Source organism: Chelonoidis abingdonii, chromosome 25, assembly GCF_003597395.2.
Source record: "Chelonoidis abingdonii isolate Lonesome George chromosome 25, CheloAbing_2.0, whole genome shotgun sequence".
NCBI classification, from domain to species: Eukaryota; Metazoa; Chordata; order Testudines; family Testudinidae; genus Chelonoidis; species Chelonoidis abingdonii.
In genome coordinates this window covers 18,490,634-18,501,301 of record NC_133793.1, presented here as the reverse complement: position 1 = coordinate 18,501,301, position 10,668 = coordinate 18,490,634, and the positions used below count along the sequence as shown (strand labels likewise).

General features: G+C 42.6%; 1 pseudogene; it reads right to left on the bottom strand.

Annotated features, from left to right (window-relative positions):
* Positions 1 to 2,068: 2,068 nt before the first annotated feature.
* LOC116836599 (olfactory receptor 5A2-like) lies at positions 2,069 to 3,006 on the bottom strand (annotated as a pseudogene).
* Between the last annotated feature and the right edge of the window lie 7,662 nt (positions 3,007 to 10,668).

The following is a 10,668-nucleotide window of genomic DNA, read 5'->3' as shown; positions in this document are numbered from 1 at the left end:
GTCTGAGTCAGAAGGCAAAGTCCAAAACAAGCCACAGTCAAGCCAGGAGTTCAAGAACATAGAGCCAGAACAGTCAGAGCAACTACAGAAGATACATGCTGTTGCCTGGACACTTCCCAGAGCACCCATTGGGTTTATATAGGGCAAGGAGCCATTGGGTTAATGCCTATTAAACCCTTAATGTGGAACTTCCCATAGTCTGTCTCCACAGCAGGTCATGGGATATGGAGTGCAAGCTGGTTACTGCTGCTGTGTAGTATTTTGGTGTGGCTAAGTGTCTAATACCTCTGCAGACCTGGGTTCTGAACCCATGAGGTCTTATTTTCAAACAAATAAAAATAAGAGTCTTGCTCTGGTTTATGGTGTTAAAGTCACTGGGAGAATTAATAGGACTTGGGCACCTCCCTTACAATCCTTTAAAATCCCAAACTTGATCTAACAACCAGGATAAACCTTCATTGCTCATGAAGGCTGAACTGAGTGTTTTCAGTGCAAATGAGTTCTTAGGTTTTCTGAAAACACAAAACCAAACAAAAACCCCACACACGTACACAATAAGAGTCTATGGATGTGACCTATTAATTTGCAATGGCTCCATTTGGGACCTCAGGACTGCAAAACCTAGCTAGGCAGGTTGGGCCAGAGTGGGAATAAGGGGTTTAGTTGAGGGGTGAGGGGTCAGAGTGGGGGTGAAAGGTGTGGCTGTATGGCCATTTTACACTTGATTCTAACCAACAAAGAGGAAGTGGTTGCAAATCTGAAGGTGGAAGGAAATTTTGGGAGAATGTGCTTGTGAAATGATAGATTTTATGACTGTAAGGAAAAGAAGGAGTTCTGCAATTTCATATCTGAGTATCTTCAGGACTCTTGGATGAAAGCCATCTGGACCTCTTGACTAATTACTGTGTAATTTATCAATTTGTTCCAAAACCTCCTCTACTGACAGCTCAATATGGGACAGTTCCTTTAATTTATCACTTAAAATGAAGGGATCTCCCTCCCATCCTCTGCAGTGAAGATTATTGCAAATAATTCATTTGGCTTCTCCACAACAGCAATGTCTTTCTTGAGTGTTCCTTTATCATCTTGATCGTCCAGTGGCCCCACTGATTGTTTGTCTGGCTTCCTGCTTCTGATGTACTTAAAAAAAAGTGCAGTTAGTTTTTGTGTCCTCAGCTAATTTTCAATCAGTTAGTCCCTGACTATGTGAGCAAGAACAGTGTAGCAAACATCTGAGAGAGAGAAAACTTAGTACCACTTCAGAGTTCTGGCCCATCCCATCCAAGATCCTATCTCCAACTGTGGCCATCCCTGATCCTTCAGAGGAAGGAGACAAAGAAAAAATCCCAGAATCTATTAGTGGGAGGATGCAGGATTTCTTCATGAACGGTGGTGTCCAGCTGAAACCCTGAAGCATGTCCTTTAGTAACATAAAACATAAACCAGAAGTGAGCCCCAGGGTTGCTGAGCCCTGCCCCACACCATCACACTGTTATAAATTTATCCAACACTTTCTTAAAACTAATTAAGCTGTGCATCCCTACAGCTCCTATTAGAAAGGTGTTCCAGAATTCATCCTTCTGAGGGTGAGAAACCTTTCTGTAATTTACACCTGAATTTGCTCATGGCCAGTCATATCCATTTGATTTTGTGCAAACAAGGAGACAGAATTAGGAATAAGAGCTCTGGTATAACTTTTATCCCAGTGGTAGTCATCTCAGATGTAGGAGACCCCCGCTTCAAGTATCTGAAGAGGAGAAATGATTGAAACAAAGATCTGTCCCCTCCCATGTACATGCCCTGGCCACTGTATTATGGGATAGCTCTCAATTTCTCCTGTTCAAGACCCTTTGTGAGTCCAACTCCAGCACACATTGGTTCCAATGGAGCTATGCTGATTTACACACTCTGGGGATCTGGCCAATTGACTTCAATGGATCTGCACTGATTTAGACCAGTGGAAGATTTGGCTTAAAGTGTCATTCAGTTATCTGAGCTGAGAATGTCCCATACACTAATTACTCACAAATGTCTGCTCTCTGACTTTTAAAAAAAGAAAGAATCCACACTAATTGAGAAACCTGAATTTCCCCAATATATTCCTTAGAGTTGTTTTCACCTCCTTGTTTTTCAGGCTGTAGATGATGGGGTTTAACATGGGGGTCAAGATGCTGTACTGGATGGAGAATATTTCATCCAGCACCATAGAAGAGACAGAGCTAGGTTTTGTGTACTGGAGAAAACCTGTCACGTACAACAAGACAACCACAATAAGGTGGGAGCTGCAGGTGGAGAAGGGTTTATGCCTGCCCTCGGCAGAGCTTATCCTCAGGATGGTGGAGACGATGTGAATATAGGAGGTTAGGGTGAGGAGGAAGGAGCTCAACCCAAATACCAAAGCAGAAGTAAGAAGCACCACTTGTTTGGTAAAGGTCTCAGTGCAGGACAGCTGTAACAGAGGAGGGAACTCACAGGTAAAATAGTTGATTTGATTGGGCCCACAGAAATGCAACTTGAGGGCAAAAACTGCGTTAAGAAGGCATAGAAGAAGCCCATAGTCCATGCACCACTCACCAGCTGAACACAGATCCCTTTGCTCATTGTCTCCGCGTAATGTAATGGATCACAGATTGCAGCATAGTGGTCATAAGCCATGGCTGAGAGAATGAAAGCTTCAGTAACAACCGAGAGGCTAAAAAGGAACATCTGGGCAATGCAGCCATTGACAGAAATAGTTTTGTGCTCCGCTAGGAAGTTCATCAGCATATTAGGCACTGTGACTGAGGAATAGCAGATATTAACAAAGGATAAATGGAAAAGAAAGAAGTACATAGGGATGTGAAGGTAAGAATCAGCTCTTATCACCACCATGATCTCTATGTTTCCAGCCAGAGTGATTAGGTAAATAACTGAAAACACCAAGAAAAGGAAAATCTGCATCTGTGGGTCACTAGAAAGTCCCAGGAGGATAAATTTGGACACTGTGGTTTGATTTTTCATTGTCATGCATTCAGGAAATCTGTGACCTGGAAGACCAGAAAAAAATGAGATTAACACTTATTATGGAGGATGAATGTAAAGAGAGTCTTATTCCATGCTGTAAAATGTGTAGACTAAATTGAGAGAGGGACCGAGGGTGACACCAGATGGTATTTGTGTGTTTTAAATAAACAAATTAAGCTGGATACACAAAAGGACTTGGGCACCTAACTGCCACTTTACAATTCTAAGTCCCAGAATCGGTCCTACAGGTATTCACAAATACCCTGCTCAACTCTGACTAAGGGTGAGTCTGATGTGGGGCTCCTCGGTTTCTCCTCTTGAAGCTGTACCTCTGTGGATACATCATAAAAGAGGCAGTGCAGGGTTACTGGATACTTGGTCTTCTGCATGTGGGGTAAGTGTTCAAGCCACCAGGCTACAGAGGAATTTATTCTCTCTCTGCACTCTGACCTTATGACTTCAATAGAGCTACAGCTGCATTACAGCAGCATGGAATCTGGCAGATTGGATGCAATGAAAGTATGGCCAGTTGACAATAGCTGGATATCTGGCCAAATCTATATAAATAATCTCCCTCTCCATTAGAGTCTGTCAGTTGTTCTAGATTATTTTGCTGGAAACACTATTTAATATCTGCAGTATATAATTGGATTCTTACCTATTAAAATCATTAGGATTTTTCAAAAAGAAGAAGAATCATAGAATCATAGAACTGAAAGGTTCAAGAGCTCATCTACTGCTGTCTGCTGCATTCATGACACCCTGGCAGATGTTTGTCCAACCTGCTCTTAAAAATCTCCAAAATTGGAGCTTCCACAACCTTCCCAGGCAAATTATTCCAGCACTGAACAACTCTGAAAGTTAGGAAGTTTTTCCTAATGTCCAACCTAAACCACCCTTGCTGCAATTTAAGCCCATTGCCTGCTATCCTATCCTCAGAGGTTAAGAAGAACAATTTTTCTCCCTCCTCCTTGTAAAAACCTTTTATGTACTTCAAAACTGTTATCATGTCCCCTCTCACTCATCTCTTCTCCAGACAAAACAAACCCATTTTTGTCAATCTTCCCTCATAGGTCATATTTTCTAGACCTTTAATCATTTTTGTTGTTCCTCTCTGGACTTTCTCCAATTTGTCCACATCTTTCCTGAAATGTGGCGCCCAGAACTGGACACAATATTCCAGTTGAGAGCTCATCAGTGTGGAATAGAGTGGAAGAATGACTTCTCATGTCTTCCTTACAATGCTCATCCTAACACATGCCAGAATGATGGGGTTTTTTTTGCTACAGTGTTACACTGTTAACTCATATTAAGCTTATGGTCCCCTATGGCCCCCAGATCCCTTTCCACAGTTCTCCTTCCTTGGCAGCCATTCCCCTTTTTGTATGTGTGCAACTGATTGTTCCTTCCTAAGTTTCGTACTTTGCATTTGCCCTCACTGAATTTCATTCTCTTTACTTCAGACCATTTCTCCAGTTTGTCCAGATCATTTTCAATTATAATGCTATCCTTCAATGCACTTTCAACCCCTCCCAGCTTGGTATCATCTGAAAACACTATGTGTTCTCTCTATGCCATTATCGAAATCATTGAGGAAGATATTGAACAGAACCCGACCCAGAACCGATCCCTTCGGGATCCCACTTGTTATGCCCTTCCAACATGACTGTGAAATACTGATAACTAAACTCTGGGAACTGTCTTCCAACCAGCTATGCACCCACCTTATAGTAGCTCCATCTAGGTTGTACTTCTCTAGTTTGTTTATGAGAAGGTCATGAGAGTCAGTATCAAGAAGAAATGAATGTGACCAGTAAACATTATCTCGACATAGTGACATAATTTGAAAAGAAGGGCCTGATAGAAAATAAAGGGGACATTTGCTCCTTAGTCACTTAAACCCTGACTCAGTAGGATTTTTGACTCAGCATTCTGGAAGTCTGAATATCAGTCCGTATAGACAGTAGATAATTTATCCTGCCCTCCTGGAAGTGAATTGCTATTTTGACATCAGTTATTAATGGAAAAAGCAATGAAATCAATGTTCTGTCCAATATCAAAATTAAGTTTGTCCCCATACAACCATAGAGAGAAACTGAACCTTTCCTCTATTATCAGCTCATGAGACAGATGCCTAAGCAAAGAGATGGACCTTGTACTAGAACCTGAATGTCAACACAGGCAGATTCTGTGCACAGGGAAATTCAATTCCAAGGGCATTTTCCACAGAGTGCCCTTCCCCTGACCTCCCCCTCACACACACACACACCTGCTCTCAGCTATTTCAGTGTTGCCATGAGAAAGAGTGAGAAAGAGAGAGCTGGGCGATTCAAGTAAATCAGTTTTGCCAAGAATGGTCCCTGTGCTGTAACCAAGTCTGTGTGAGCAGACTGCTTCAGCCAGGCAGAAGTCAATAGAACTGAAGAGACTCACCCCTAGATAAGAGGGGCAGAATCTGGTCCTTTGAAATGAAAAGGATACAAAAATTTAAAAGAAATAAAATTATGAATCAACTTACCTGCTTTTAAGCACAGATCATAAATATGGTGAGATCATTCTGACCTGTGATTTTGTCTTTGCTTAGTCTATCTATTTCCTTATCGATTTGTCTATCTAGTCTGTCCATCTGTCTCTGGAATACAGCATCCAAGGAGATCCAATATTCTTTATCGAAGCAATGAAACCCCTCAAGCTGTGTAGGGTTATCAGTGGAAGCGAAGAAAAGAGCTTTTCTTTAGCTGATTCCAAGACTAGGAGCTGATTCTTGAGCGTTGTTTAAATGCTGTCTTGTTCCCCCTGGGACAGTCCCTGGAGTTCATTCTCTGTAACAAGCTCCCAGTAACATTGTGCTGTGTCAGCCCTTAAGCAATGATTTATTGTGCCTTAGAATGAGAGCATTGAGGCTTGGGTTATTATATGCATCCAAGTGATTTAGGTACCCATTCTCAGTGACAGTCAATTAAAAAGGCATGTGTTTAGGCTAAGATTCTCAAAGCAGCTGAAGGAGTTAGATGCGCAAACAGCAGCACATTTCCTCTCCCTTAGACTCCTTTGAATGTCCTAGTCTTAATGTATAATTACCACAAGAGCGCAGTGGAGGAAAATGAATGGGGACTGGCTAGCCATCCTTTAAAAAATCACCAACAGCTGGATACACAGGTTAAGGGACGAGAAAGGAGCCAATAGACTGTATAAGATGGCAGGAAAGAACAGGAGATGAGATGAAGAAGGAGCTTTTCTGAATACAACCGGGTAAAATTTTTCAGACAAGAAGTTTATTCACTGAAAAATGCAGTTTGGTTGACCCAATACTATTTGTGAATTAGAAAAAAAAGCCAAATTGTTTCATCCAGGGCAAAACAAACAAACAACAACACATGTAAAAGTCACAAAGTAGCACCGGGCACCTTAGTGCCTCCCCATGCGCATCTGACGCAGTGGGTATTCATCCACAAAAGCTTATGCTCCAATTTGTCTGTTAGTCTATAAGGTGCCACAGGACTCACTGTTGCTTTTAACGTAGTGGTTAGGGAACTCACCTGGGTCATGGGACATCCTCATGCAATTCCTTCTCGATCTGATGTAGAGCAGAGATTTGAAGTAAAGTCTCCTGTCTCTCAGGAAAGTGCTTTAATCTTTGTGCCATAGGCCTTGCTGGAAACCTAAGCCTAAGTGACTGTATTAACCAAAGGTTGGGAACCAGGGTAGTCCGGGCTTTGACAGAATAGCAGTGCACCAAGTAGGCCCATTCCTGACCAGAGACGATGGTACAAAACCACACAACTCTCTGAGTAACTGTGTAAACGTATCCCTGAGAGATGGTACAAGAACACACCGACTCCTCGTAAAGATAAGAATGGGATGACAGGATAATGGGTGAGGATGTTTTGTTCTAACTAGCAAGTACGAGGATAAGAGTGCTAATTAACATCATCTGGAGTGCCGAATGGCACTTGTTTGTATCAATGTATAAAAGGAGAAGTCCTATGAGGGGCATCTTTGTATTGGCCCAAGGGACAGGACCCTAGTGTCCTATCTTGTCACAGAAATACATGTGTTAGTGTCCCTGTGACCCCTTGGACAGGGCATTAGTATTGTGCTTTGCTGACAATAAACCTGGCCAGGGGCCTTCATCACAAAACCAGGTCTGTGTTTTTTCTCTACGAATAACATCGAGGTCTGCTGAATCGGTAAGCTGCATTCCCTGCTCGTGCAGCTGACACCGGAGCTCCAAGAACAGCAGTACTCAGCAGCCATAAGAACTTAGGAGCCTTAACAACTCTATGCAACACTAACAACTTGGTCTATAAGGTATTTTGGGGCAGGGCTTTCTCAGTCTCTCTGAAGCTCTTTTACTTTGTAAAGTCATCAGCACATCATCAGCAGCAGAAACACATGGCTCTAACCCAGCCATAGGGGTATGTAGAATGGGTTTCCATCATGAATGGTCCATTCCAAGTCTTCTTCCTTTCACAAGAGTCAGGATGGGATGATTTAGGTTTCTGAAATCCCACAAAATTGCATCTTTCAATCTCATTCATGGTAGTATTTGTGATCTACTTCCTTCTACCTCAACTCTTTAAACTTTCCGTAAAAGCATACGGTCTTCTGAACATTGTGCATACCCCCACCATTGCAGTCGTCTTCTTCTCAACTAATGGAAGACTGCAACTTGCTGGGATCAGTTAAGTATCTCCCTGTTTGTGACAAAATCAAATCAGTGGATGTCAAGGATATGTCATAACTTTTGACACTTAGAACTGTTTAATTTCCTCTTCTCAGCTGTTTCTAATTTATATGTTTCTGCTCCATATAACAGAGTTGTCATCACTACCATATTGAATACTTGTCTCTTAGTTGTCACATAGACATTCTGCCTCTGAAACAGAGGGCTTTGAAGATGCTGAAATGTCATTGGCACAAGAGCCATCAGATGTGTGACTTCTTCAGATATAGAAACTTGTGCTGTCAAACAACTACCCAGATAGAAAAACCTATTCACACATTCAATGTGGTTGTCATCTACATGCACCATCAGCAAGTCATGAGCAACATCTGGGCAAAAGAAATTGTCCATCCAAATTATTTTTCAAAACATTCAGAGAAATCAGGATGCGTTCACAAATAACTCAAGGCCAACATTCATTGCTAACATTTGACAGACTAATGAGTGACATGTGTCTATGGTTTTTTCAAGAGACCAGAAACTACCTCATATATTTCTGAGCATTTCCTCATGTGATTGCTATACATAATTTTGAATTTTATAATATGTTATGACACAGTACACTATCCGCATTCTTTCTCTTTGTTCCTCTCTATGTGGCATTTATCCTTCCATCAGCAACTATCTATCTATCTATCTATCTGAGTGACAAGATAGGTGAGCTATTATCTTTTATTGGGACACTTCTATTGGTGAAAGAGGCAACCTTTCGAGATACATAGAATTTTTCTTCGGGTCACTGTGCAATGAGTAGGACATCCTCTATAAGGCAGATAGATCAGCCTGGTCTCTTGTCACTTCCTTCAAGCATGCGCGAATAACTTAAGATCGCTGGTCTCCTCCACTCCGTAGTTTCAAAGAATCTGTTCCCTGGTCTCACTTGCCGTCTGTACCTGAAAACATTTCATTCAGAGTCGCACATAATAGTGAAAGCCCGCCTAAGATGCTGCTAAGTGCTTAACTTATCTCCGAGATCAGCGTATGAGTGGTCCCGAGCTCATTCAATCCAATATTAGGCTTCGATTCGATACCCGTCACCGGGTCAATGAGTAACGACTCCCACCGGAATCAGTCAATAGGGCATGTTCATGAGAAAGTAAATAATGTCCCACTTGATGGATGTGAGCCTAACATCATTGTACAAACTAGTGGTCTGCAAAGGCTTACTCCCAGTGTTCAAACCAGGTAGAAAAGAAGAGGAAAGCTACGTTGCCGGAGTATTGGACGCGATTTGCCATCGCGATTGTGAATTCTGTCGATCTGCCTTATAGAGATGTCCCACTCATTGCAATCAGTGACCCGAAGAAAAAATTCTATGTAATCCACCCTCGAAAGGTTGCCTCTCCGCAATAGAAGTGTCCCAATAAAAGGATAATAGCTCACCTATCTTGTCACTAGCCAGAATAGATCACCCGATAGATAGATAAGTTGCTGAATCCGCGCACCAGGACTAACATGCCACACTAGAGCAGGAAAAAAGAGAAAGACATGGGATAGGTACTGTCGCGATCAAACATGATTATACTAAACTCACACAATTATGTTATACAGGCAAATCACATGAGGAAAGCTCCAGATATATGAGGTAGTTTCTGGTCTCTTAGAAAAAACCTAGACCAATCATTGTCAACTCACTGTAGTCTGTCAAAAATGTTAGCACACTGAATGGTTGGCCTTGAGTTATTGTCGAACGCAAAATCCTGGAAATTTCCCCCTCTCGAATGTTTTGACCAAAATAATATTTGATGGACAATCTTCTTTGCCCAGCATGTTGCTACCCATCGACATTGCCTCGCCATAGGTGGACTGTCCACTCCACAACCACATTTCCGAATGACTGAATGAGGATTTTTTTCTAAATCGGGTAGTTGTTTGAAGCGAGCGGGAAGCACATTTTCTAATATCTGACAGATCACAGTTGATCGGCTCTTGCTCTCGCCAATGACATGCAGCATCTTTCAAACCAGCCCTCTGTTCCACCGCGCACCGCCAGAATGTCGATCGTGACAACTAAAGAGACCAGTATTCAATATGGTAGTGATGACAAACGTCTGTTAATATTGGACGCAGAAACATATAAATTAGAAACAGCTGAGAAGAGGAAAGCCTAAACAGTTGCAAGTGTCAAAAGTTATGAAAATAATCCTTGACATCACACGTACTTTGATTTTGTCACACAACACGCGCCAGACTCACTCGCACGACTGTCCACAGCAATGTTGCATCTTCCATTGCTTGAGAAGAAGACGACTGGCAATGGTGGGGGCTACACAATCCTCAGCAAAGACCGTATCTTTTACGGGAAATGTTAAAACGACGCTCGGCACGCGCTCAATCAGGAAGTAGATCCCACCAAATACACACCATGAAAGGAGAATTCGCGCGCACACGACTCGCACATCTCTTGTGGGATTTTAAAACCTAACTCATATCCTGACTCCTTGTGAAAGGAAGGGAAAGCCACTTGGAATCGACCATTCATGATGGAAACCCGCTATTCTACATACGCCTCCTCACCTGCGCTGGGATCTCACGCACCTCATCGCTTTTCTCCTGCTGATAGACTGTGCTGCATGACTTTACAATAGTAAAAGAGCTATCAGAGAGACTGATGAAAGCCTGCCCCACAAAACCTATAGACCACAGTTCGTTATGTTCCTCAGAGTGTGTTCAACGGCTCCTGAATCTATCGCGTGCTGAAGTACTCGGCTGTTCTTCAAGTGGAGCTCCGCGTGTCACGCTGCACGAGCAGGGAGTCAGCATTCTGATTCGTCCAGAAACCTCCCGACTTATTCCGTCAGACGCCACCACACCACACACCACCGCACTCGGTTTTGCCTGCACTCAAGGCCCCGTGGCCCACGGTTTATTGTCAGCAAAGCACAATACTAATGCCACCTCCTGTTCCAAGGGGTCACAGGACACTACCACACATGTAC